At 39.6% G+C, this 27859-nt stretch overlaps 1 protein-coding gene across 3 annotated transcripts in view; it reads right to left on the bottom strand.

Moving 5' to 3' along the window:
• The window catches only part of LOC121314936 (neurocalcin-delta), a 119465-nt gene that overhangs the window by 20899 nt on the left and 70707 nt on the right, over positions 1–27859 (bottom strand). Inside the window, exon 1 of one of the 3 annotated variants that reach the window (XM_041248715.1) lies at positions 25025–26158. The exons of the other annotated variants lie outside the window; for them this stretch is intronic. The gene's annotated coding sequence lies outside the window, so the exon portion shown is untranslated. Of the gene's footprint in view, positions 1–25024; positions 26159–27859 lie in introns of those variants that run through there. 3 annotated transcript variants of the gene reach the window in all.

The raw sequence follows: 27859 nt of genomic DNA, 5'->3' as shown, positions 1-27859 counted from the left end.
CGAATATTGGCTCGATTCTATTGGCTCGGTCTTCATACTGATGTGTCGAAATATGTAGCCACATGCCCAGACTGCCAGCGAGTAGCGCCAGGTCGAGTGCGCCCCGCTCCTTTGGTCCCACTGCCGATTATTTCCACTCCGTTCGAGCGCATTGCAATGGACATAATGGGCCCGTTGCTACCTTCTGACTCTGGGTATACGCATATATTAGTAGTGGTGGATTATGCAACGCGATACCCAGAGGCAGTTCCATTGAGGTCCACTAGTGCAGCTGCAATAGCCACCGAGTTAGCGCAGATTATGGCTAGAGTAGGGATCCCCAAGGAGATTTTGACTGATCACGGAACCAATTTTTTGTCCAATACGTTACAGCAGGTGTACAAAATATTAAAAATACGTCCCATCAGGACGTCCGTTTATCATCCACAATCGGACGGTTTGGTTGAACGTTTTAATCAGACCTTAAAGTCGATGCTGAGGCGATTTGTAACACAGGAGCAGAAACATTGGGCATCGCTTCTTCCCTACCTCCTTTTTGCGGTGAGAGAAGTGCCGCAGAGTTCAACGGGGTTCTCCCCCTTTGAGCTCCTGTACGGCCGGCAGCCTCGCGGCATTCTCGACCTGCTGAGGGAGGGGTGGGAGGAGCACAAAGGCTCGTCTAAAAATGTAGTGAAGTATGTGCTCCTACTACGAGATCGGCTGGATTTGGTCGGTCGTTTGGCCCAAGACAACCTCAGATCGGCTCAGCACCGACAACAGCAGCATTACAACAAAAATGCACGGATTCGAACCTTTCGACCAGGGGACAAGGTAATGCTGCTACTTCCCTCATCTGAATCGAAACTGTGTGCTAAATGGCAGGGGCCGTATGAGGTGATTCGGGCTATAGGGAAAGTAAATTATGAAATTAGACAGCCCGATCGCCGAAATGAACGTGAAATTTATCATGTCAATTTGTTAAAGCCCTGGCAGGCAAGGGAGGTCTTATTTATAGCCCCAGGCAATATGGAGGATGATTTAGGTCCCTGTCCAGAGACCCCGAGCACAAGAGCGATTTCTATGGGGGAACAATTGGTTCCGGATCAGCAAAGAGAGCTGCGTAAGCTTATTGAGGAGTTCAGCGATGTTTTTTCCGACTTGCCCGGCAGAACAAACTTAGTTGAATATGACATTATCTCTCCACCAGGTGTCACAGTGCGAGAGAGACCGTACCGGATCCCGGAAAGTCGACGAAGTGGCGTTCGCAAAGAGGTATGGGATATGCTCGAGCTTGGGGTGATTGAGCCTTCCAGGAGCGAGTGGTGCAGTCCGATCGTCATAGTGGCTAAGAAAGACGGCACCAACCGCTTCTGTGTGGATTTCAGAAAGGTGAACGCTATTGCTAAGTTCGATGCATATCCCATGCCTCGGGTCGACGAACTTTTAGACAGACTGGGAAAAGCGAGGTTTATTTCCACTCTGGACCTGACGAAGGGATACTGGCAAATCCCTTTAACCCGCAGCTCCAGAGAGAAAACCACATTTTCAACACCAGAAGGGCTGTTCCACTTTAAAACCATGCCGTTTGGGCTACATGGTGCGCCCGCTGCCTTTCAGAGACTGATGGACCAGGTTTTACGCCCACATCATGAATATGCAGCAGCGTATATTGATGACGTGGTGATATACAGCTCCACCTGGCGAGAGCATTTGGCTAGGATTACAGCCGTTCTTCAGTCTCTAAGGGCAGCCCGGCTGACAGCTAACTTGAGGAAATGTGCGTTTGCCAAAACAGAGACTCAATATTTGGGATTTTTAATGGGGAATGGAAGGGTGAGACCTGTAGTCACCAAAATCCAGGCTTTGGTTGATGCAGCGATCCCCTAAACCAAGACTCAGGTGAGATCACTACTGGGCTTAGCCGGTTATTACTGCCTCTTCATCCCCGAATACGCCACAGTGGTTAACCTGTTAGTCGACCTCACCAAAAAAAAGTGCTCCAAATTTAATTAAATGGTCAGCTGAGTGTCAGGGAGCGTTTGATACTATTAAGCGTACACTTTGCCAGGCCCCCACTCTTATCACACCGGATTTCACCAAGAGATTCATCCTCCACACCGACGCATCGGATGTAGGTTTGGGTGCAGTCTTGTCCCAAAAAGTAGCTGGAGTAGAACACCCGATATTATACCTCAGTAAAAAAATGTTACCTCGGGAACGCAACTACTCCGTAGTCGAAAAAGAATGTTTGGCCATTAAATGGGCTACTCACTCTTTACGATACTACGATACTACGATACTACCTGCTGGGACACTCATTCGATCTGGTCACAGACCACGCCCCACTCAATTGGTTAAGCACAATGAAGGACAGCAATGCCCGGATAACTCGGTGGTATCTGGCATTGCAGCCCTTCATGTATCACATGGTACACCGTGCGGGAGAGAGAGAAGGACTGAGAGAGGAGCTCTCAGAGTGGATTGTGTTAGTGTTTTGTATTGTTGTGTCTGTCCGTGTAACTGTCTGTTTTTGTATTCAGCACTAGACAGTTAACGCACATCTCCGGAGCGTCGAAAGGAGAGCACTATCCGGAGCACCACTGCACTGAGCACCGGCACGTTTTCGATCACCCAGGACTGGTGACCGTACCGCTGTTTTTGTTCAGGACTGTGCCCTTGGTTTCATTATCCCCGTGCTTTACACATTGTTGGGTATTGCCGGGGATTTATTATTTTTGACGGTCGCCAGACCTGGAAAAGAGCAATAAAGCACTTATTCACTGAATCACTGTTGTCTGTTCATCACTCCTGCACCGCATCACCGCGACATCTGTTCCCCTTACCAACCACTTTGCCACAATCCATTAAAATGAATGCCCTCTCTAATGATGCACAAATGAATCTGTTGCGTCAACGTAACCAGGCATCTGCTGGGCACCATGGTGTTAGGTAAAAGATTTCCAAACCTGTCTGTGCCTGAACTTGACCGAAAGGACAAACAGCCAGTGTATTTATTTATTTATTTTTTAAACTAAGGAATGGCCAGCTACGTTCTTCATTTAAAATGCCAATCCTCACACTCTGTATATGCTCTATGGAACCTTCAGACTGCAAATCAATTAGGAAGTTCAGCTGAGTGAATAATTTGTTATGCAAAGGACATTGTACTGAAATATGTTCTGTAATAACAGTGTGTTCTTCCTGCTGCAGGTCCGAATCAGGTGAGACAGCACAGTATAGGTGCTTAGTTACAGCAGGAGGTGCTTCTGCATTCAGTTCACAATCCACAGTATTAAAGACAGAATGACAATGTAGAACATGGCATCCCAAACTAGGCTGAGCTGACCCCGTGAGGATCACTCCTCTTCAAACAGCTGACCCATTTCTGGGACTTAAAATATTTTCCTCCTCAAGCATTCCTTTACATCGTAGCTCTTCCTCAGCAGCATTTTTTTTTTTTTTTTTTTTTTTTAGCTTGAGAAGATACACGTGGTCGAGGCAAACAAACAAACAAAAGAGAATAAAAAGGCACATTTATGAATGCTAAATATGGGATAGGGACATTATTACCTGGCCCGCTGTGCTAGACATCTTGTTAATTTGTACTTCATTTCATATGGAAGACAAATGAAGTCAGCATCTCAAACTGTTTCAGATACATGCATCTGAAAATGCTGTGGAGAATTTCTAAAAATATATACGCTCTTCTGACAGGCATGTTTTATAATGACTTTGCCACACATTACTCCACATTGTTATGCTTTTAACCTGGTATTCCACAGTAAGAAAAACTTGGGGGTGGCTGGCATGCAGGTATTCCAGTTAACGTAATCTCTAGGGGGCCTTTGTACTAAGAGCCAGCAAGCACAAGTAGATGTGGCTGCGTATCTGAGTGAGTGTGCATCTCAAAAGTTGAGGGCTATGTATTAACTGCGTGTTGAGAGTTGAATGAGTGTTGAAAACGGCACCGGTGCATTAGAATTTGGGCAGAGTATTTAAATGAAGTGAATGCGCCGCGAATCAGAATAGTGTGTGCTCTGGATTTGGCTGAAGACGGAATTGTGAGGCTGTTGCTTGAAATCCTGGCACCATGTCCAGTACCCCTTTCACATGCAAATGCCACTACTGAACCATTTCAGAGAGGTTAAATAAATTATCCATTCACAAGCACGAAATTGCACAATCACATCTGAACTGGCATGTGCTCTAAGATGAAGAACATTCAAGCCTTACAGCTGAAAAGCAATATCAGGCTGAAGGCTACTGTAGACAGTGCAGTGGGTTAATTTACCGGCTCTTCAGTTCTGGAGGCCTGCATTTGAATCAGCACTATCTTTGTGCAGGGAAATTAATCGGCAGTTTGAACTATCTGACTAGTTGTACTCCCTAAGCTGTATATCTATATTAAAATACACCTTTAGGTAAATGGACACTGTAATCCTGTTATAAATATAATTGATTTTCCTGTGAAGCCAATTACCCATTTGATATGCAAGGATAATCCTCAGTTTACCAACATCTTAAGTTACCCATAATCTTGAGTTCTGGAAATACTGAAAACAAAACACTGAAATAATAATGCTAAATACTGGATGTTAGCTAAGTGGAGCGGTCAACCCGAGATAAGTCAGCTTTGTATGCAATGAGTTAATGAGTTTCCTGTTAATGGTACAGCAGCACAGAGGCTCAGTGTCAAGGAGGATATTGTCAATCTCATCTTGAAATGTTGACCTCAAATGGCATTTGAAACTGACACTTCCCTTTTGCATGTTAAAATTGATAAGGCACGCAATGATCTGCATGTGTTCTGTTAAACTGATGGGAGATTATTAAGGGCAGTAATAATTAACCCCCTTTGCTATGACACACCTAAATAAGCTCTGGTGCAACCAATTGTCTTTAGAAGTCACATAATTAGTTGAATGGAGTCCACCTGTGGGCAATTAAGGTGTTTCACATGATTTCAGGTTAAATACACCTGTCTCTGGGAGGTCCCACAGTTGGTTAGTACATTTCCTAACAAAAACTACATCATGAAGATGAAGGAACATACAAAGCAAATCCAGAATAAGGTTCTTCAAAAGCACCAATCAGGGGTAGGATATGAGAACATTTCCAAGGCACTGAATATCCCCCGGAGACAGTAAAGTCCATTATTAAGAAATGTATGGCACAAGAAAAGAAAAATATGGCACAACTGTGAATCTGTCTAGAACAGGCCATCCTCAAAAACTGAGTATCCGGGAGAGAAAGGCACTAGTCAGGGAGGCCACCAAGAGGCCTATGGCAACTCTAAAGGAGTTACAGTCTTCCACGGCTGAGCTGGGAGACACTGTGCATATGGCAACAATAACCCAGGTGCTTCACAAAACTGGTCTTTATGGGAGAGTGGCAAAAAGAAAGCCATTGTTGAAAAAAACTCACATCAAATCTCGGCTAGAGTTTGCCAGAAGGTATGTGGGAGACTCTGAGACCAAGTGGAAGAAGATTCTATGGTCTGATGAGACCAAAATAGAGCTTTTTGGCCTCAATGCTAAGCGCTATGTTTGGCATAAGCCTAACATCACACACCATCTTGAGAACACCATCCCTACCGTGAAGCATGGTGGTGGCAGCATCATGCTATGGAGATGCTTCTCTGTGTCAGGGTCTGGAAAGCAAAAATCCTGGAGGAAAACCTGCTGAAGTCTGCAAGAGACCTGGGACTCGGGAGACTTGGGAGAAGATTTATCTTCCAGCAGGACAATGACCCCAGACATACAGCCAAAGCCACACTGGAGTGGCTTAAAAACAAAAAGGTCAATGTCTTGGAGTGGCCCAGTCAAAGCCCAGACCTCAATCCAATTGAGAATATGTGGAAAGAGTTGAAAATTGCTGTTCACCAAAGGTCCCCATCCAACTTGACAGAGCTTGAGCAATTTTTCAAAGAAGAATTTGCAAAAATTGCAGTGTTCAGATGTGCAAAGCTGGTAGAGACTTATCCAAACAGACTCATGGCTGTAATTGCTGCCAAAGGTGCCTCTACCAAATATTCACTCAAGGGGGTGATTGCTTATGCAATCAATTATTTTCAGTTTTATATTTGTAATAAATTTAGAACAATTTGTAGATTTTATTTTTCACTTTGACATTATGGACTTTTTTGTGCTGATCAGTGGCAAAAACTCCTAATTAAATCCATTTTGATTCCATGTTGTAACACAATAAAATGTGGAAAAGTCCAAGGGGGGGGGTGAATACTTTTGAGAGCTACTGTATCGGAGTCTAGATTGCAGAAAATGTGAATATTGGCAAGGAGCTAGCTTACTACTTTACAGAATATGCCAACGTTTACACTTTACAAAAAGCATTTAAACTAGCCAATTCCCCAAAATAGGCAATTTAGAACATTCCCTTATTTAGAAAGAAACACATTATTTTCACTCCATCAAAGGATTTTAAAAAGGTCAGACCAAATGTGTTCTATATAATTAAATGACTCATCTCCAAACTACAGGAGCCTAAATATATTTTCTTTGGGAAGAACAAAGCTATGGCCACCTACCTTGATTTGTACCTTGTACTTCACTGAAGAAAGAAAAAAAGTGTATTCCACAGTATATTGACCAAATGGGTTTAACTGAATTACTGGGTCTCCAAAATAACTCTTATTGCATAGTCAACCAACAGAATACTGTTCCAGACCATGACCAGACCATAAACAACTACATTACTTCCAGCCAATAAAACAACATGACATCCATATCACTGTTAAAATGTTTCTTTTCTTAAACTGTGATTATAGTAAACATTGTGAATTAAAAAAAAAAAAAAAAAAAAAAAAAAAAAAAAAAAAAGTTAAGCTTTACCATTTTTATTAGGTTGTTTATCAAATAGACATTTTCACATGTTTTTTTGGAACTGGGCTATGACTGTATCCAGCATGCCAGATACGCTGCGTAAAGAGTGTTTTACACATTGAAAAAAATATGAATTAAGTGTGATATTTAAATGTAATATTTAACAAACACTTTTGTGTTGTTGCTTTCTATCTGGGAGACTAGAATTAGAACATTTAAAAAAAAGCAAAACAAACACACAACAACATTTTCAAGAAAGACCTCAGATAAGGGGACCATATACAGGAGTACAAATGGTCTTGCAATGTAAAAAAGAAAAAATGTGTTTGACAGGATCTGGTGATTTCCGCTCGGATTTTAATCACCATGCATCGGTCCTCCCCCACATTCTGAAGGTGTGCAGTTTTCAACCATTGTATTTTGTTGTCCTTCACTGTAAGTTTGTTTTCTAAGATGTTTTAGGTAAAAATGTCACACACACCCCATACAGAAACAATATGCTTCTTATTAAAATGCATTATTTATTTTTGGGAAGGGTGATGGGAAGTCCTTGACCTCAGCACTATGCTATGGATAAAGTTCAGTCTCCACCAAATCCAAATTCTCGCACTATAGAAAAAATATATAATTCTAGCTTTTTTCTGAAGATTTAGCTGTATTTACTTTAACAAGTGATGACAGGGTAGCCTAAATAAACCAGACCTGGGACAGCAATTACCAATCAGGTGGGACCTGCAGGTTACTCCCGTTCAGAAATGACTGACATTAGGATAAATATTTAGAGAATCAGCTGTTCCTGGATACCAAATAAAACTAACGAAAAAATGTAGTCAATGAAGTGAATGAAATGCTGTTAGAAACATTTGTCTGCTGCACTGCAGTACAAAATTTATTTTCGCATCATTCACATTTCGATGTTTAAAGCTATGGATGTTCCTGAACATTGACCAGACTCAATGCTACAAAACAGAATGGTGTAATTGCACAAGAGAACGATCCTGCAAAACAGAATGGTGTAATTGCACAAGAGAACGATCCTGCAAAACAGTATCGTGTAACTGCACAAGGGAACAATCCTACAAAACAGTATGGTGTAACTGCACTAGGGAACGATCCTACAAAACAGAATCGTGTAATTGCACAAGGGAACGATCCTACAAAACAGAATGGTGTAATTGCACAAGGGAACGATCCTACAAAACAGAATGGTGTAATTGCACAAGGGAACGATCCTACAAAACAGAATGGTGTAATTGCACAAGGGAACGATCCTGCAAAACAGAATGGTGTAATTGCACAAGGGAACGATCGTGCAAAACAGAATCGTGTAATTGCACAAGGGAATGATCCTGCAAAACAGAATGGTGTAATTGCACAAGGGAATGATCCTGCAAAACAGAATGGTGTAATTGCACAAGGGAACGATCCTGCAAAACAGAATCGTGTAATTGCACAAGGGAATGATCCTACTTTGATGCAAGTTTAAGTGTCAGTCACCTTGTCTTCGTCTGACAATCTTCTAAATGTTCCTGCTCAAAACATGGTGACAACAAACAAGATTCATTTGGGCTGGTTCATTCCAGACAAAATCAGGAACGTATAAAAAAAAAAAACTAAACTAAAGAAAACACAGAAGGCATCAGGGGACTAAATTATTTTGAATCCTATTGGGTAACATGCTTAGCAGTGATGCTATATAAACATTTATAGGCAAGGGTATTTTTACACCTTCTGCTAAGGTCAGCATTTCCAACTAAAGGTACTGTATAAGGCTATAAGCCACTGATTATAACGCCAACCCTGCACGAATTATCACACCACCAAAGCTCCACAAGTTTGAGAATAGGGAATGCCTATACATGTCCTGTTCCCTTGAAACAATGTCAGTGTGAATAGAAGCTCCTGGTATATATGTAGGGTTGTATTTAGCTTTCAGTTTCTGGGAATTCTTTTTTTTTTTTTATTAATCAATTAATTTAAGGGCTTCCTCCAACCAGCTTGAGGTGTTGACATTTAAGAGAAAGAAATTAACCCTAAAGCTGACTCTCTGCCTTTCACCCTTCCCTAAGGACTGCCTTATTAGACACTATTAGAATCTGGTTCTTTGAAACAAACAGAAAAGGTCACGTCACTGAAGTTTGCTTTGCATGGTTTGGAGCCAAGTTCTGACTCCTTGTATTAGGCAATGTGAATTCATACAAACTGATGCTGGCTTGGTACAGGAACTGGTGGTGGCGACTGATATTTTTTGAACAGTGTCTATCAAAAGAGTTCTGCAAATGGTTGTTCATCAATACAACCCTAAACTGTAAGAGGTGAGGGGTGAGGGGTCACCAAGTGGAAATATTGATGCTCACACAGGGTTTTCAAAATAAGCCGATCAACCAACCGGCTAATATTATATTTACCCGGGCTACTTTTATTTAAAAATATTAAGATTATTTTCAAGTATTATCATTCAGTCCATTTTTTAACATATTATCATACTATAAGGTGAGATATAGTACATAATAGCTATACATATGCACACACACACACACAAAAAAATGTATTCCTTTTGTTGTGATATCATAAAAATGTCTACCCATATGTGGTGTCAGAGATTTTGGGGGTTCATGTGTAGAGGCTGTACGCCTTTAAGAAGAAAGGCATGATGGGATAATAGTCCCTTGACCCAAACGACATACAAATGCTTCGCGTCGTCTGGTGCTGTATATTGTGTCGTCGTCACGCCAGCCATTAGGGTCAAAGACAGTTTCATCGACAGTACCACTGGTTTGCAACATTTAACGCCGGTAAATTTCGGCCATTACAAAAACTATTTTAAAAGGGCTGTAATGCAGCAAGCTCAAATATATATATATAGATATATATATATATATATATACATATATATATATATATAATATATATATATATATATACATACACACACACACACACACACACACACACACACACACACACACACACACACACACACACACACCAACATTATCTTTCGCCAGTCTATATTAAAACAAATTTAACCATGAATTTCCTTGACAAGTCCCACAAACAGAGTTTTTTCGTCTGCTGCATCTTTAACAGCTGGAACATTGTTTACTGTCAGGAGTTTAAGGATGACTTCAGACTCCCTGGTTAGATGACAAGCTCATAACATCTCTTCAGCCAAAAGCAGCAAGAACAGTAATTTAAGACACCACCATTATTAAAACCAGTAATGTGGTGAGTTTTGTACTAAAGCAGGGTCAGCTGTTGCAGGGAAAACCAAGTTTATTTCTCAAACTGACCAGAAAGGTGAAAACAGAATTCGTGGAAATACTTGCGACTGTAATTAGTATGTGTACTAATGAGAAAACTAACTAACTTAGGTGACATTAAATTAAATGTACTGCAGCTTACTTGACTGCAGTATAAAGAACTGCCTTTCGCAAAATTTAGCTCTCAGACTGTGATAGGCCTACATCTAAAACATCTGAAATAGCATCATAATATATCTATGAAAACAGAAAATATATGGTATTTTTTAATTACTAGATTAAGTACTGTGAATGAAAAACTGCTGTTAAAAAAGAAAGAAATACAATAAGTTAACCACGGTGCAAATGCACCAACTAAAAATGCTATGTAAAACGATTTCAAAATCCAGACTGCAATAAGTATGCTAAAACGAGTCTAAATGAAGAGTCCAAAAACAGGTTATGCTAAAACAAAACTAAGCTTCCAATTTCAAATAAAAATCAAAAAGCAATTCAACAAAAGACATGTATTTCTTCCAACAAATGCACAAGTGCAGAAAGAAAACAGATTTTTTTTAAAAGTTGCAAATAGACTTTTTTATTTTACTGAACTCAAATGTTATCGTTGAAAACTTGAGCTGAGACAATGCAAAATGCTAAGTGTGTCTTGTGTGGTATTGAATCCAGCCAGAATAAGCACATTGTTTTGAAGGGAATATTTCCAAAAGCTAACTTGTTTAAAGTAGAACGGGGACATATCAGGCAGTCAAAGTGCAGTAATCTGTTTGCGTTAATCAGGTGTAAGACAAAGCTTGCTGATGGGCACTCGCTGTATGATATGAACACACTCCATAGGTCTGGAGGAGGGAATCCAATTCCAGATGCGTTTCCCAATCACAGGATTATTTATTTATTTGTTTATTTTTAAATCCCGCGATTCCATTTCTGTAATAATAACAACATTGTGCTTTTGCTTTTATTAATTACCGGTGCTGAGGTGTAGGGTAATGCACTCACACAAGTTCTTCAACGAATTAATTAATAACGAAAAAACACATTCAGTAGTACCTCAGAGTTTCCAACACCTTGGGAATGGAGGTTGTTTGTAAGTCTGTAATATTTGTAACTGTAAACTGAATTTTCAATGGTTTTATTAAATGTAAACACCCACTACCTACACTCTCAATCTGGTGAATAAACAAGCACACAGCACAGTAATACAATACTCATATCGCTATGGTTCTAAAGTCTTTAAAACAGTACTAGAAATGGAAAAAAAGGCTACATTTAAGTTACCACTGAAATCGTTAACTGTAGCAAAAACACAGACTTAAACATCCATGAAAACCTGGGTTAACGTTGTGCTTGTTTTAAACAAAATGCAGTCGTGCCACTTGCCTCCTTTGGCTTTAAAAATAAAAAAAAATACTGTGCATTGTATAACACTAAAATGTTCCAGCAAAACTACCTCCCCTTTCTGGATATATTTGTTGGTTCAGTAATTTTGCTGCTTGTAGGAGCGCCTATGTGGTTGCACTGCACTCACGGGTGAGTGATTGCGTGCTTCCTGTTGAAAGTGGGTGTTCGGTAGACCAGTCAGTTCATAACTTTGGTGTTTGTAATTCTGTGGTTCTTTTTTTTTTTTTTTTTTTTTACCCCATTTTTCTCCCAATTTGAAATGGCCAATTGCATTATTTTTAGGCTCAGCTCACCGCTACCACCCCGTGCTGACTCTGGAGCGGCAAAGATGAACATACGTTGTTCTCCGAAACGTGTGCCGTTAGCCAAGCGCTTTTTTTCACTCTGTAGGCCCGCCATTCAGCCACCTCAGAGCTACAGCATCGGAGGACAATGCAGCTCTGGGCAGCTTACAGGCAAGCCTGCAGGCGCCCGGCCAGACCGCAGGGGTCGCTGGTGCACGGTGAGCCAAGGACACCCTGGCTGACCTAATCCCTCCCCACCTGGGCGACGCTCGGCCAATTGTGTGCTGCCCCTTGCCCCAGCAGGGCTGAAATAAAGCTCCTTCATTGCACTAATGGAGTACTTTGTCAGACACTACAAGCAGACCGCTGCTACTGTACTGTAGTCTAGCATATGCTTAAACCATGCAAAAATGTACCAGAATGCACCACTTTAATCTGAAAAATGTCCCATTCCTCCACTCCCTCTGAATTACACTTCACAGTGAGATCGGTGCCCCCTACTTCCTTGTAAGTGCTACATATCTTAAAACTAATTGAAAGCCCTGTCACAGCTACGTCTTATTCTTTGGTAATACTGGTGCCTATTAGCAAAACTGTTTTAAGGTATGTCTTGTTAAGGAATCTATTTTTAAAGCCCGATCCAATTAATTATACCAAGTCTGCAGTTCATGACACCTGTTTTAAGAGAGGGGAAGGGCTGTAGTTTACGTAAGAAATAACCCACGACAGGGTGTGCGGTAAGACAATTCTTACCGCATGCCCTGGGTGCGTTGTGAGGCACGAGGCCGCAGGCCGAGTTCCTTCAACCACCCAGGAAGTGCGGTAAGAATTGTCTTTTCGCACACCCTGGAGTGGGTTATTTCGCTTATAAAATGGCTACATTTGTTTGTTTTTTTTTATTAATTATACAAACTGGATTTTTTAAGGAAAAAAATAAGAAATATATTATGTATCCTTCCACTGAGAAAAAATAGTCCCTGAAGACTGTTTGACTGTAACATATATTTTGTACTTTTTTATTTGCCATAAACATTACATTGAACATTGCCATTTATAGTAACATTTTTTGAGATTAAATGACATTTGTGAATTGAAAGCAGACTGATTTCCCACATCTTCAAGAGAAGCTGACCAATAATTTCTGAGGCTGTTTTCACAACGATGCCGGTAACCAGCATAATTTCCCTAGATTGTACATCAGCATTAGAAGATATGTGGACTAAACGACTTCCGTGTAAGTTTGCGCAGTGCCGCATTCCTTCCCGTCCATGGCGAGCACAACAGAATTCTATGCCGAGCCCGACCTTGTTAAAAAACCCAACGTTTGTGTCAGTAGAGAGCAGGAGAGATTTTAATTTTGTTTTAAATATGTTTCTGAAATTGCAGTGTAGTGGTGAGATGTATCTGTTGTGTCAAGCTGAAACATTGCATACTCGCTAGTCAGTTTTATAAGGTGCTATTTAGTTTAATAAGTAGATGCCGCTGTTGCATACAGTATATTACATGGAGTGATTTCTCAGATGGCTTTTGAACAGTGTCACTGCAACTGCTTGCTTCGGAGTTTTCTTTGTTCTGTTCTCTGACTACTGCACTGGCACAGTATATTTGCCAGTTTTTCTGTAATTCCTAGTGACAGAGATGAAAAAAAAAAAGATTTTTGAGTGATTTAAATGCTGTTTCAGTTGTATGTTGACATTTTTACTTACAGAAACACTGTTTAGATAACTAACTATTAAGGCGTAGTAATATTAATATATCAGGTGAGTAAGTTGGTCTATGATGTCATAGCCTTTCGGTAAGACAATTATTACCCCACGGCCATGTGTTCTTGTTCAGCCAATCAAAGCACTTAATTTATCCAAGGCATTTTATAATCTCATTTTTCAAAGCACTGTTAACCAATTAAAACATCCCTAGTAGTTTTGTGAATAGGAAACACTGTTTCAACCCAACTTTGTTATCTAAAACTATTTACATACTATCTATGTTTCTATCGGCACCTGTTATCGATCTTTAACTGAAAGTTATTTGTGTAACCAAGGCTTACTACCAGATACAGAATTCTCCAGCCAGGAAGTTGGCTGTTTGAGATTAAAAAATGAAAGTAAATTAAAATGTCTTTTATGTTGTTTTATGGTTCTGTTGTTTCTTCATAAGATATGGTGTGTGAATTGTTCTCTGTAATAAAAACTGATATGGGCCGGATCGCTTAATTCCTTGTTAAATGTTTGTACACAGGAAGAACAAAACTACTGGAGATTTCTTAAGCATTCAGGTTGTTAGCTTGTCAGGTTTTGTAAAATAACAGCACAGAAATGTTTTTCCTTAAAAAAAAAAAAACAAAGAAAAATTTAAAGATGGAGTAAACACTTCGAAAATATGCCCCACAGTTTTTAGAATCTTAAATTGTATGTTATTTTATGACATTCCAATAGGTCTTCCAGAGTCACTGTACATGAACTGCTAATTGAGCCGACTTTAAATGACAAAATAATACAGCACGACACCCATTTTAAAAAAAGGGCTGAATTTAATCCTAACTGCATTTATCTAAATCAAATTATATTTTTTATTATAACTACAAATTTGGATAGTGCTTAAATGCTAATGTGTTTTATGTTTTCAGACAACAGAGAAGAAGAGAAGTACTACCCTCCTAAGTTTCATTGTCTTGCGCAGAAGCTCAGAATCAGCTTGAAGTATGGCTTTGTTTCCTTAAAAAAAGGAATGGAAGCAAGTGTGTTCTCGTATTCCCATGGTGGTTTGTGGTAAAGAGACACCCACAGAGAATCAGACAGTTATTTAAATATAGAAGGAAATTGCTTCTCTAAAGGCACTTTTATCTGGTAAACACTTAAGGCATGTGAGATAAATTATATCCAACAGCAATTAATCCAAATATTAAATTACTGGCATTTACTATATTTTATTTACAGTGAATTTCAACACTTGTATCAAACTACAAATCAGTTACAATGTACCCTTGATCAACCGCGATTAGATCGCAAACATAATTTATGCGGAAATTGTGTAATGTTTATTAATGCCATAAGCAGACATTTACAGCATAGCTCATTGGAGATAACATCTCCACTGAAAGCAGAAAACGTGACTACAGTTCCCTGAAGATCACAGACAATTTAAGTTGGGCCAGTAATGCTGTATACTGAATTCTTAATAAAGCAGGAGCAACCAGTCATCCCTGTGGGAAAACACCAGCAGGGTTAACATACAGCATAGATTTTGATCCACCGCTGTTGAAACAATTGGAACAGAAATCCCCAAATCTGAGTGAAATCGTGTAGGAGATACAAGTAAAGCAGCTTCAAGAAAAAACTGAGGAATACATCCATAATGAAGGATATCTCAGCATATTTTCATTTTTAACAGGTCTTCTTTCTGGCAGATTGAAAAAAAACTAGGTAGTATTGGGTGTTTGTTCTTTTTGACAGTTCTGGAACATTACCACTTTTTTACTGTTATTAAGAGGCATTAGTTAAGGTTTCATTCCTGGTACTGATGTCCTATGTATAATGAGAATCATTTAGGGAGCATGGTAATGCCTGACATTAGGAATGACAGTAGTTTCCGCGTATAGGAAGACCTCCTAAGAGAACACCCTTGTGGTGACAGATTTTTGCCATTCAATGTAAAAGGAAAATGAACTTTGCTTTAAAGAACACCTTTTTGGCACCGCTAGCGATGCGTTCACAACTGATACAGTACTGTTTTGTAACCTGATAGCTCATTATCACCAAACTTAAATTCAACAGTTTTTTTCGATCTTTTCAAATGTGACTTGTCATCACGAGAGTGTCTTGAAGCACATCGATTGGTTTATTAAATCTTTCCAGAACTGCCTTGTGGCAGGGGTGAGGCCTGCCCCTGTTAAGAATGTGTTTTTGTTTGATTTGCACATAAGAATGTATCTTTGCTTGATTAGATATGGCAGTGGTGGGAGATTAGATTCCCTCCATGTCTAATTGAGAGGAATGTTCAGCAGGTGGCCAGGTGTCAATTAAAGAATTGATAATGTATGAACCCTTATCATCTGCCAGTCCTTTTTCTGCTTTTGTTTGTTCCTGTCCTTGTATACCATGTAAAGATTCATGCCAGGGTGGATAGCCAAGGAGAGTGAACCAGATGGACCAATCACAATTATCACTGCGTGTGTAACCGGGATAACTGCATAAACTTTAGGGTTGGGATTCATTTAGGGGACTTTAATCCCACCGAAGTAAAGAATTTTGTGCATGTCTTGAATATTGCTCCTGTACAGGTATTTAGAATTAATCTACAGCTGCTGCATTTTTTTTGTAGGGGTACAGTGTTAATTTAGTTTGTCTGTTACTTTATTATTATTGTTTATTAATATACATTTATTTATTAATTTACTGATTGATTCATAGTGTGTCTGATAGCTAACAACGTCTTATTGAACACTTTGGCTATAAGAACACTTCGCTTGCTTCCCGAGGGGTGTTCTCTTAGCCAGAGTCTACTGTACCAGGATTACAGGCCTGTTCAGCTCATCAGTGCTATTGCCTCCTGTGTCTGATGTTAAACCTTAAAATTAGTTTGATTTTAGGTTTGTACCATAAGATTGACTATTCTGTACTTTAATTGTGCAATACATGAATTCTAACCCTAGGATTACATATCTTTATAGCACATTTTAAACAAACAACAACTGGGATAAAGATAATTGATTGGTTTTGTGCAGTGCTAGCGTGACATCATAGTTTTTTGCCTTTTAAAAAGCCACTAAGCACAGCAGCACCATAATTAAAATGTTGCTTGAGGGCAAGTTATATTATTCAATGATGTTGTTACTGTATTTGCTAATTCCAAGGACTTAACATATAGGTTTGCTGTTTAATTGTGTTAACTGTGCAATACCCTTGTAATAGTATAGATATTCAGTACTACAGTTACACTGAGCTCACAACCCACGGGTCACGTGGCAGAGAGCTTCAGAGTCCTCAGTAATGGGAAGGATGTTTTCTATGTAACCCCTCGGGCCTTTGAGTGTGACAGTTACATAACATACAAGAGTGCTTATTTTTATCCCCCTCCCCCACTACATGGACTAATCCATCTCCTGGAAGGCAGACAAACAACAGCAACTAAAGCCTGGTTCCAAGCTGCGCTGCAGCACTCTTGCATTTTTGTATTAATACATTACAATCCACTGTTACTGAACAGACAATTTAATAAGCATCTTCGATGTTCTTGCTGGCATTTTAATAACACTTTCCTACATTTCTTTAGCTTTAGTTCAGTCACATGCACAGGGTGTCCATCAGCAGGGAGAATTTCAAAAAACAATATAAGAGATGTGAAAATGTCACTACAGCTACTGAATGGGTAGATAAATCTATTGTCGCTTGGGTTTAATAAAAATCCTTGAGGCACCATTGCCATTATAATGGTAGCACCATAAACTTTGTTTTTTATTGAGTCTATATTATAAATGAAAATGACCCTGAGATGAAGCTGTCTTTTCATAAAAGTTGCTTTTTTAGATTAGCAATATGCAACATCGTTAAAACTGAATATTTTGTACGTATTTATTTATATTTGAACACATACAGAATCACACTTTCCTTTCCCTGCCTGGATTTTTCTCACAGATCCTGTACATGATGAGTGCTTTACACAAGTTAACTTGTGCTGCCTCGCGTATTCCTTGGGAAATTGCAGAAGAGAAGAAAGCTAAGTGACCTCCAGTTATTGGGACAGAATCTGACAGGAAGTGGCAGTGGTTTGTGTACACTAAGTAAACAGATATCAATAAAGAAGGAGGCTCATGCAGCACACACAACACGCCAGCCAGCACCACTGCAAGATGATAATTGCTCTAATTGGAGATGCACTCACCCAAGTAACAGGACAGAGCAGGCAAGCAAACTGTTCCTGCTATCACACTGTTACATTATACAAAGGGGAACTCATCGTGATCAAAAGCAAGTCAAGACCCCAAGCACTCTCTCAGAGCTCTAAATTCCTGGGAATCTGGGGGAGGGGCTGAAGACAGATTTGTGCATGGTCTTTTTTGAATGAGGGGTCATCACAGCTGTTTCATAGCTCCCCTCTGCAGTCACACTGGGGCTGTTCCTTCTCTGTGGACCAGAAGGTTGAGATTCACTAATCTAACATGGCAGCTGGGGCTGCTTGTTAAACAAATAAATGGCATAATATTTTTAGAACACACTATAGTACCGATATATATATATATATATATATATATATATATATATATATTATATATATATATATATAATATATATGAAACTTGTGGTTTTTCCAATGTAAAAGGTTACATTTTCCTGTCAGGATTTTAAAATACTATATGATTTATACATATTGGAGAATAAAGAAAAGCTGCATAAAAGTATTATTTTCCTTAGACACCTCTGTAAAGTCACCAACAAAGACGGCTCTAGAAAACAGCCAGGGCAGCGGTTAGCAGCTACGATGGAGCTTCTTTTGGTTATACAAGTTTCATTGTCAGCGTGTGTGTGTGGGGGGGGGGGGGGGGGGGGGAGCTGGGAGATAAGGAATACATTTGCTTTGTGAAACTCTTCAGGTCGGCACAAAGCTTTTTCACAGATGGGAGCTTGTTGAACAAACCCAATGCTGGCCATCTCATTATTATTCCCAGACAGGTTAACAACAAAACCAGTGAAGGCAAGAAGAAAAGAATGAAGTTTTTCCAGCTCGAAAGAAGTTAGCTAAACAAGCTGTACAATAAAGGTCTTTCATACTGCCTTTGTAAGGTGACGGCATGAGGTTTCACTGGTGGAAACAAGACTCCCATTGCAATGGGCTGTGGAATAGCTGTCTTACATCCAGCAGTAAAACCTTACTGTCACCTTGAAATGCAGTCTTCCTAAAGCTCTTTATCGAGCTTTATTTCTAGTTCTTAGATTTGTGAGCTAAAAAACAAGCAAGCATCAGTTAGGTCAAGTTCTGGGTCAGTGTGAAAAGGTCATTTAAAAAAATTAATCCCTCAAAATACAATTACAGTGTCGACCACTTAAACTGTACGGCGTTATTTTAGGCAGCTGTTTTTGCCAGACAAATAGTTTTTGCGTTCTCATTGATTTTAATAACAAAGGCATAATTTATATCGTGTTAAGCACACCGTATATTTCGGGCAAACTCAGTTGTTTGGATCTCGTTATGTGTCATTCACATATATGTAAATAACAAAACACAGTGCTTATTACTGCAGTAAATTGCTCTTACTAAACTAATCTACCAATCAGCTGTTTGCACCTTGTTACTGAACGATTAGCCCTGTACCCCTGTAGCAGTGTTGGGTTTACAGTTTGAAAAAACAGCAATGACTGCAACAAGCAAGCAAGCATGGCCGGAAAGAGAAAAGCGATCAGCACGAAAATTCAGTGTATAAAATGTTTGTTAGATGCTGTGCGCTTCCTAAAGCATGCTTGGAACTCTGCAAGTCAGAAAATAATGCAACGTTGATTAAAAAAAGCTGGGGTTTCTGTAGTTGAGGAGGAGAGTGCTGACGAAAATACAACTGAAACTGAAACTCTGACAACACCAGAAGGGATGTCAGAGGAGGAATTCTCAGCTGTGTCATCACAGCAACCAAGGCGCTCTTCCTGAAACTGACAGACACCCCCTGTAACACTGCTAATATGGTGCAGCATCCAAATATAGAGCTGAATTGGAAATTCACTGGAAACAATTTGCAGTAATGCAGCATACCTGTACTGTTCATTTTTGAACGCGTGTTTGTTTTGATTACTGTGATTGGGGACATTTTGAATGTCAGGTTATTGTATCTGAGTTTATGCCACCCATCGCTTACTGCGGGTGAATCACGTTAACACAAACGCGCCCGTTCTAGACGGCAGCGACTTTACTTCATAGGAATAAGGTTGTTTTGAGATTCAATTCCCCAGAATGTGCTTTCGCCTCAGTTAATAAAGCTACTGCAGCAGCTCATCTCTCTCTCTCTCTCTCTCTCTCTCTCTCTCTCTCTCTCTCTCTCTCTCTCTCTCTCTCTCTCTCTCTCTCTCTCTCTCTCTCTCTCTCTCTCTCTCTCTCTCTCTCTCTCTCTCTCTCTCTCTCTCTCTCTCTCTCTCTCTCTCTCTCTCTCTATCTCTCTATATATATATATATATATATATATATATATATATATATATACATATATACACACACACACACACACACACACACACATACAGTGCCTTGCAAAAGTATTCAGACCAATGACCAATTGTCTCATATTGCTGAATTACAAATGGTACATTGAAATTTCGTTCTGTTCGATATTTTATTTTAAAACACAAACTCAATTATTGTAAGGTGACATTGGTTTTATGTTGGGAAATATTTTTAAGAAAAATTAAAAAATGAAATATCTTGCTTGCATAAGTATTCAACCCCCACACATTAATATTTGGTAGAGCCACCTTTTGCTGCAATAACAGCTTTAATTCTTTTGGGGTAAGTATGTACCAGCTTTGCACACATTGGCAGAGTGATTTTGGCCCATTCTTCTTGGCAGATTTGCTCCAGGTTGTTCAGGTTGGTTGGACGACGCTTGTGGACCGCAATTTTCAAATAGTGTCACAAATTCTCAATGGGATTGAGATCAGGACTTTGACTGGGCCACTGTAGGACATTCACCTTTTTGTTCTTGAGCCACTCCAATGTTGCTTTGGCCTTGTGCTTGGGATCATTGTCCTGCTGAAAGGTGAATTTCCTCCCAAGCATCAGTTTTTTAGCAGACTGAAGCAGATTCTCTTGCAGTATTTTCCTGTATTTTGCTCCATCCATTCTTCCTTCAATTGTAACAAGATGCCCAGTCCCTGCTGATGAGAAGCATCCCCACAGCATGATGCTGCCACCACCATACTTCACTGTAGGGATGGTATGTCTTGAGGCATGGGCAGTGTTAGGTTTGCGCCACAGATAGCGCTTTGAGTTTTGGCCAAAAAGCTCTATCTTGGTCTCATCTGACCACAAAACCTTTTCCCACATCGCAGCTGGGTCACTCTCATGCTTTCTGGCAAACCCCAGACGTGCTTTCAGATGGTGCTTTTTGAGTAACGGCTTCTTTCTTGCCACCCTCCCATACAGGCCAGTGTTATGCAGAGCTCTTGATATGGTTGACTGGTGCACCATTACTCCACTCCCAGCCACTGAACTCTGTAGCTCCTTCAAAGTGATTGTTGGCCTCTCTGTGGCTTCTCTCACAAGTCTCCTTCTTGTTTGAGCGTTGAGTTTTGAGGGACGGCCTTTTCTTGGCAGTGCCTAGGTGGTGTGATACAGCTTCCACTTCCTGATTATTGATCCAACTGTGCTCACTGGGACATCCAAACACTTGGATATTATTTTATACCCTTTCCATAATCTATGCATTTGTATTACTTTATCTCTAACTTCTGTAGAATGCTCTTTGGTCTTCATTTTCCTTCAGATTCACAGCCTTACCAATGATCCTTCAACAGTGGGGTTTTTATCCAGAAAATGTGACAGCAACTTTAATGGTTCACAGGTGGAGGCCAATGGTAAGGTAATTGTGTCCTCGTTAGGCAATTTCTTTCATCGGTGCAAACTGGGAGCTTCCACAGCACAGGGGTTGAATACTTATGCAAGCAAGATATTTCAGTTTTTTATTTTTCTTAAAAATATTTCCCAACATAAAACCAATGTCACCTTACAGTAATTGATTTTGAGTTTCAGTGTTTTAAAATAAAATATCAAACAGAACGAAATTTCAATGTACCATTTGTAATTCAGTAATATGAGAGAATTGGTCAGGGGTCTGAATACTTTTGCAAGCCACTGTATATATATATATATATATATATATATATATATATATATATATATATATATATATATATATATATATATATATTAGACACACACACACACACACACACACACACACACACACACACAGTAGATGCCGGGTATTAACAACCCTGATAAAGACAACTTTCGGTTATTAACAACATTTTCATGGGAACCAATCCCACCCCATAGACTTTAATGTTAATGGATTTCAGATATTAGCAACTGTCTGCCGCTTAATGACAACTTTTTATTTATTTATTGATTTTTATTTTATTTTTTTTACAATTTCTAGGCTACGGCGCACAAACAAATACATTGTGCACATGCACAGCATTGGCTATATCAGTTTTCATAATTTTCATTTATTGAGTCCGATTGTCGTCTGTCATCATGGCTTCAGTACGTGTAGACCGTTCTACAGCTGATAAAGTTCGGATTCTGGAAACACCACGTGAACCCAGTGCTAAACAAGTACAGGGAGCAGAAAAGTCTGGCATCTCAAAATCAGTTGTGTCCCGCATTTTGAAATTGGCTACAAAGCTGCAAGCAAAATTGAGAGTGATTTACTAGAGGTGGGCGTGGCGTGAGGAGCAATCTACACTGGACAGGTTTTTCAAGAGAAAGGACATATAATTACTGTATTCAGCATGTAAGTGTACACTCTTTCATTTTTCAATTCTTTACCATTTTCTTTTAAACATACCTGTAGCAGGCTGATTGCCTTGACAGAGGGAAATTAGGGTTGGTGTAATGTAGAAACGGGTTTGTCTTGTGTGCTTTTTGGAGTTGTTATTTTTGATCAAATAATTGTTGAGGCGCTCGACTTAGACTTGCTGCCTGCCTGTCTTGTATATGTCCTCTCTGCATTACCATCGTTGCAACTCCAGTTCATCTGTCTTGTTATGCCCTTGTTTTGCCTTTACACATGTACACTGTACTCATGGACAGCGTATGGCAGAAGTATTTTCATATCATATATATATAACTACAAGTTAAGTTCGAACGGTAAAACATTAATAAGACACTGTGTCTTTTTACGGTTTGGGATAATATAACTTGTGGGACTATATTGCTTGTCTCCAGGTCCCAGGGTACCCCCCATGCAATATATAATACCAAAGAGACCATATATATATATATATATATATATATATAGTCCACTAAGGGTAACGCCTCTCCTAAGAATGCTCAGTCAGATTATGCTCAATTCAAACTTCTGTTACATTTCATTAGCTTTAGCACCATTATCAATCAGTACCGTGTTTGCACCTGTTTTCTAGTTGGTGTGGACAAAATAATGTTATAAAACAAACATGTTACAAGGCAGCTTTTTCTTGCTTGGTAAAAAGAAATAAATAAATGCCTAATGTTTCACAGTTTGTGCTCAACTCAAGAACACTCATTTAGGTGTATTCAGACTTATGGCAAGAAACATTTGATAAGTATTTCTGCATATAAATAATGCAAATCAAGTATGAGAGGGCTGTCTATTGATTTGGTGCAGACAGACTGCATTGTTTAATCTTTTATCATCACACCTAGTGTATAAATATACATTCCAGCTAATTAGATTAATATTAAAGGACTACACATAAAATAATTTGAAATTAGAGTACGATTCAGGGCTACACATAGCATTTCAAATGACAGTACAGTTAACCACGTTTCCACATGAACAATTTCTTCATTTATAAGAAATGTGATTTATCTTGAGCCTTCACTTGGTATTTTCAGATTCACATGTTCTGCCTTTAGATGCCTGGTTATATAGCCAGTGTGGTAAGCCAATTCTCTCTAACAACATGTGCACTGATAAGTCCACAATGATGGCAGTTACACAGATAATCTCTATTCATGGAAACAAAATGTGTTTATATAGCAGTCCAAATTAGTTGCTCCTGATAAGCTTAGAGAATCACCTTTTCTTAGACAAATGCAACCCCAAATAGCCTCAGACGTCTATCCTCATCTGTCTGACATTTCACATGCTCTGAAAAAAAGGAGCTTATCAAACCATCCAAATTACACACTGTAGCAGGTAGAGATCTGTGCTGACTCTGCTGGCGTGTTCACAGGGCTGCAGGAAGAGGGCGGCAGTCGTCCAACAACCGCCAGTGAGTCATGGCAGTGACACGGGGAGGTGGGAAAGTGGGTGTGTGGACTTTCCCCCTCTCTGAATGGCTGAGAGGCGAGTCTTGGGAGATTGTTAGCCCTATAAAATAATGCTCTGCTGTTTCCTCAGGTCTGCCCTTTAAAATGCACCGAGAGTGCGGAAGCGCTGATCAAGGACCGAGAACCAGTCGGGAGAAACCGAAACTGAAACTGAGTGTGTCAAAGCGAGACAGTGAGAGTGGGGAACCCTTCTGCAGACCCCGGAGTATTGTAACGGAGCAGGTTAGTTAGCTGGCAGTGTAGGATGGTGATCCGGGTCACACGGGTAGCGGTGAATGGGATATAGCTGTCAAGTGCAGCACCTTTTCTTTGTAGTTTTGTTACTGTTTTATTTTCCCTGTTTCTTTGTGCCTTCTGTTTTGAATTATTGTTTCGAAGCACCTGCAAGGGCGCCGGTATTGTGTACCATCGCTTGGTATGCCCGTGGTTCTGTTTACCATCGTTGGTAAATCAGAGCACGGACCCACAGCGCCATCTGCGGGCTAAAAGAAAAATAGCACCCCGAAATAAAACTGGGCACCTGTGCGGTGTTGCCAAATCCACCTGTCTGTCTCCTGTGTCAGTGAATTACCCACCACCCTTCCACACACACAAACTAAAAACAAAAAACTACATGGTTACTGTTTGGTTGTTTTTGTTAAATTCACTAACACAGCTTACAATTAAGACACATAACAATAGTCCCTTATAAAGGTTTACCATAGTAAAAGCACAGCCAAGTCCAATAAAGCATAGTGAAAACATGGCAGAGCATTGGTAAACATGGTAAAGAGCAGCAAGGTATTGTGCAGCATATTAATAAAATAAACAAACCACTGGAAAAGCATGGTACAAACTTAAAAAACACCAGGGTAACCTTTTATCAGGAGTTGTATGACCCTATGGGTAAAACACAAGGGTAAAATTGCCCCCTTTAAAATACTAAAATTCACTAGTTTCCTTTTTATTTGAATACTTCTTGTGCTGTGTTTTGATTTTTTTAAACTGAATTTTTAGTTTGCTCGCTGATCACACACAAGGAGAGTGGTTTCAGTGTTTCCTTTTTTATTGGTTCATTTCTGCTTAGTGGATTCAAGAAACACTAAACACACTTATGAGTGAGTTACTGTCCAGCCTGCACGATGTCTGGTTAGTGAAGCTGTCCAAAAAAATACATTTGCTACGAAAAATATCTGAACGCAGATAAAGTGTGTTAAATATAAATCAAAAAGGCTGGAAAATATATAAAACAAATAACTTTACTTACTATTGCAGGTCAAATACAAATCAAGTACAGCTGAAGGGTGGGTTATATAAGCAGTTATATTTGCAATGCAGTCCAGGCAGTGCCAAATAGTTTTCCCTTCTGCAAGAGCAAGGCACCACAGCACTTAATTCTGGTCCCCACGGGCCATTTGTTTAAAGCAGCATTTGCGTAGGAGCCCCCCTAAAGGGTGGCCAGCCTGCCTCCGAGCACTTTGTCTAAACTTGTATCAAGCTTGAGTCCAACCCAGCAGGAGATCAACCAGCCACAATCGCTTTCACTCCAACACAAAAAAGACAGCGCCTGGTAACTCACAATTTCTCCAGGAAAACGTTGATTCCTCCTACAAGCTGCAATTCTAATTTAAAGTGATGTTCCACACCGCAGAGGTGGAAAACACATTGACTTATGTTGTTTGTTTTTTCAGGTTTTAGCCTATATGAACAGATTACAATGTCTTGTTGCAAACAATTAAACTTCTTCCTCCACCTCCTACAGTCTCAAAAGCAGTCGATCTCTGTCTTCTTGTTTGACTCTGGGGAGATTTATTTAGTATTAGCCTGCAGCAGGCAGGGGAAAAATGAAGCAGCTATGGGAAAGCAGTTTGCCGAAATAAAAGAACTGTATGTCTTCTCTTTAATCACCTATGTATTTCCTCCTTGTCTAATCCACAAATCTTGGCGTCCCCCAAGACAGTGTTTCTGTCAGTTATGTCAAAGCTGCCTGCTACAGTGAGAGCTGTATATCTTGGCAATGCACATCATCTTCCCACTTACCATCACATCAAAGCCCCCGTGTTTCTATCTGAAACAAAAGATAATATTATGGGGTGCCCCTCCACCCCGATTCCTCCAAGCATTGTCATGCAGATCAGGGGAAAAAGAATGGAAATTCCTGTAGCTGTGCTACAACTCTCACTGTGTGGAATCAAGTTTTTTTTTTTTTTTTCACAAGGAACAATAAACCCTGTCAGTACACAAAAGCTGAAAGCTTACCTCAGCTGAAAAAAAAGAATTTTATTACTCCATTCCCGATAGTTCCCAAACAACTGATAACAGCAGCAGCAGCAGCAGGGGGAACAGGAACACTAAACTCCACAAGATCTTAGAAGCCTTTGGTTCTTTAGACCAAGTCGCAAACTCTGCCTCCTGCTGACGTCAAAGTCCCAGTCACATGGTCAGATAAAATGCCAAAAAAAAGAGGGCCTCGGTTGCCTTGGCAACAGGAACACTGCACTGTAACTATTTCAATATGTCATCTGTCACACTGTGTGGACAGAAAAAAAAACATCACCAGGCTTTTTGTCAACCCAAAAATCATTACAAAATAACTCCCAAAAGGCTCAAAGTTACAACATGTAATGGTCTCCACGACAGTAGTGTTTAATAAAACCAGGATTGATTCAATTAAGCCCCTAATGAACAGCATATGCCAGAAATGTGTATCTGTGTGTGCTTTTCGGACTGCAATAAATGTAATTCAGTTTAAACAGGATATACACATTAATGCACACAAAGCAACTACTGCTGTTCTGAAGATAAGTTAGGCATGTGTTTAAAATGTTTTCAGAAGTCAGAGGAATTAAAACAAAAGAAACAAATGGGAATGACCTGCATTATTTAATAAGTCCCCATTTAAATCAATAGTAGGAAACCTCTTCAAAACAGACCATCACACTTCTTTATATATTTACCAAAAGATCAAATGGTACAATGTCAGCTCTGCCTGCCACATAAGCATAGCATCGAACTGTAAGACAGCAGTAAACTTCGAACAGCTTGCTTGTTTGTTTTTATTTTATAATAAGGATGCAGATTGACCGACTCAGTTGTACAAATATAAAAAAAAGGTTCTTTGAGGAATTTTAAAAGCCACCCAGCAGAATCCAACTCAACTGTTCAAGGTATTTATGCAAACAAGTTCACATCTTTCTTTAAGAAGCACGGTCTTTGTATGTGTATGAAGATACAAATGAAAACGAAATAATAAGTTAATGGCAATTCTATACACCAGTAAGGGGCAGATTAAATAAAAACGTAGGCATGTCATATGCAGACAGGCTAAAAGAATTGAATCTGTTCAGTCTTGAACAAAGAAGACTACGTGGCGACCTCATTCAAGCATTCAAAATTCTAAAAGGTATTGACAGTGTCGACCCAAGGGACTTTTTCAGCCTGAAAAAAGAAACAAGGACCAGGGGTCACAAATGGAGATTAGACAAAGGGGCATTCAGAACAGAAAATAGGAGGCACTTTTTTACACAGAGAATTGTGAGGGTCTGGAATCAACTCCCCAGTAATGTTGTTGAAGCTGACACCCTGGGATCCTTCAAAAAGCTGCTTGATGAGATCCTGGGATCAATAAGCTACTAACAACCAAACGAGCAAGATGGGCCGAATGGCCTCCTCTTGTTTGTAAACTTTCTTATGTTCTTATGTTCTTATGTACTGTATCACTGTGTTATTGCCCTAGCTCATGGCTCTATTTAATCAAACTTTCAGATATAAAAGGACACTTCCTGAATGCAAGCTACATTCACAAAAATCACCTTCAATTTAAAAGAACATATTGTACGCGTTTCTAGACAGTTGCTGTAGGACATGCAATGTTGATTGACTCTCCCTCTAACCCTTTTATCTCATTTATATGAATATAGGAGACATCACATATCAAGTGCATCAGCTACAAGTGCAAGTATAGCATTTTTTTTAACTTAGAAACAAGTTTATGAAGTCTCTTATAGACTAGAGCAGTTCTATGGTAACTCTGAAACTATCCATTATTTGTAAAATCACAAAGGGTTTGATACCTTGCCACATGAAACCATTTCAACCACTG

The sequence above is a fragment of the Polyodon spathula genome, chromosome 4, assembly GCF_017654505.1.
Source record: "Polyodon spathula isolate WHYD16114869_AA chromosome 4, ASM1765450v1, whole genome shotgun sequence".
In the NCBI taxonomy this organism is placed as follows: Eukaryota; Metazoa; Chordata; class Actinopteri; order Acipenseriformes; family Polyodontidae; genus Polyodon; species Polyodon spathula.
The sequence above is the reverse complement of the archived record's forward strand: the minus strand, read 5'-3'. Positions and strand labels throughout refer to the sequence as shown.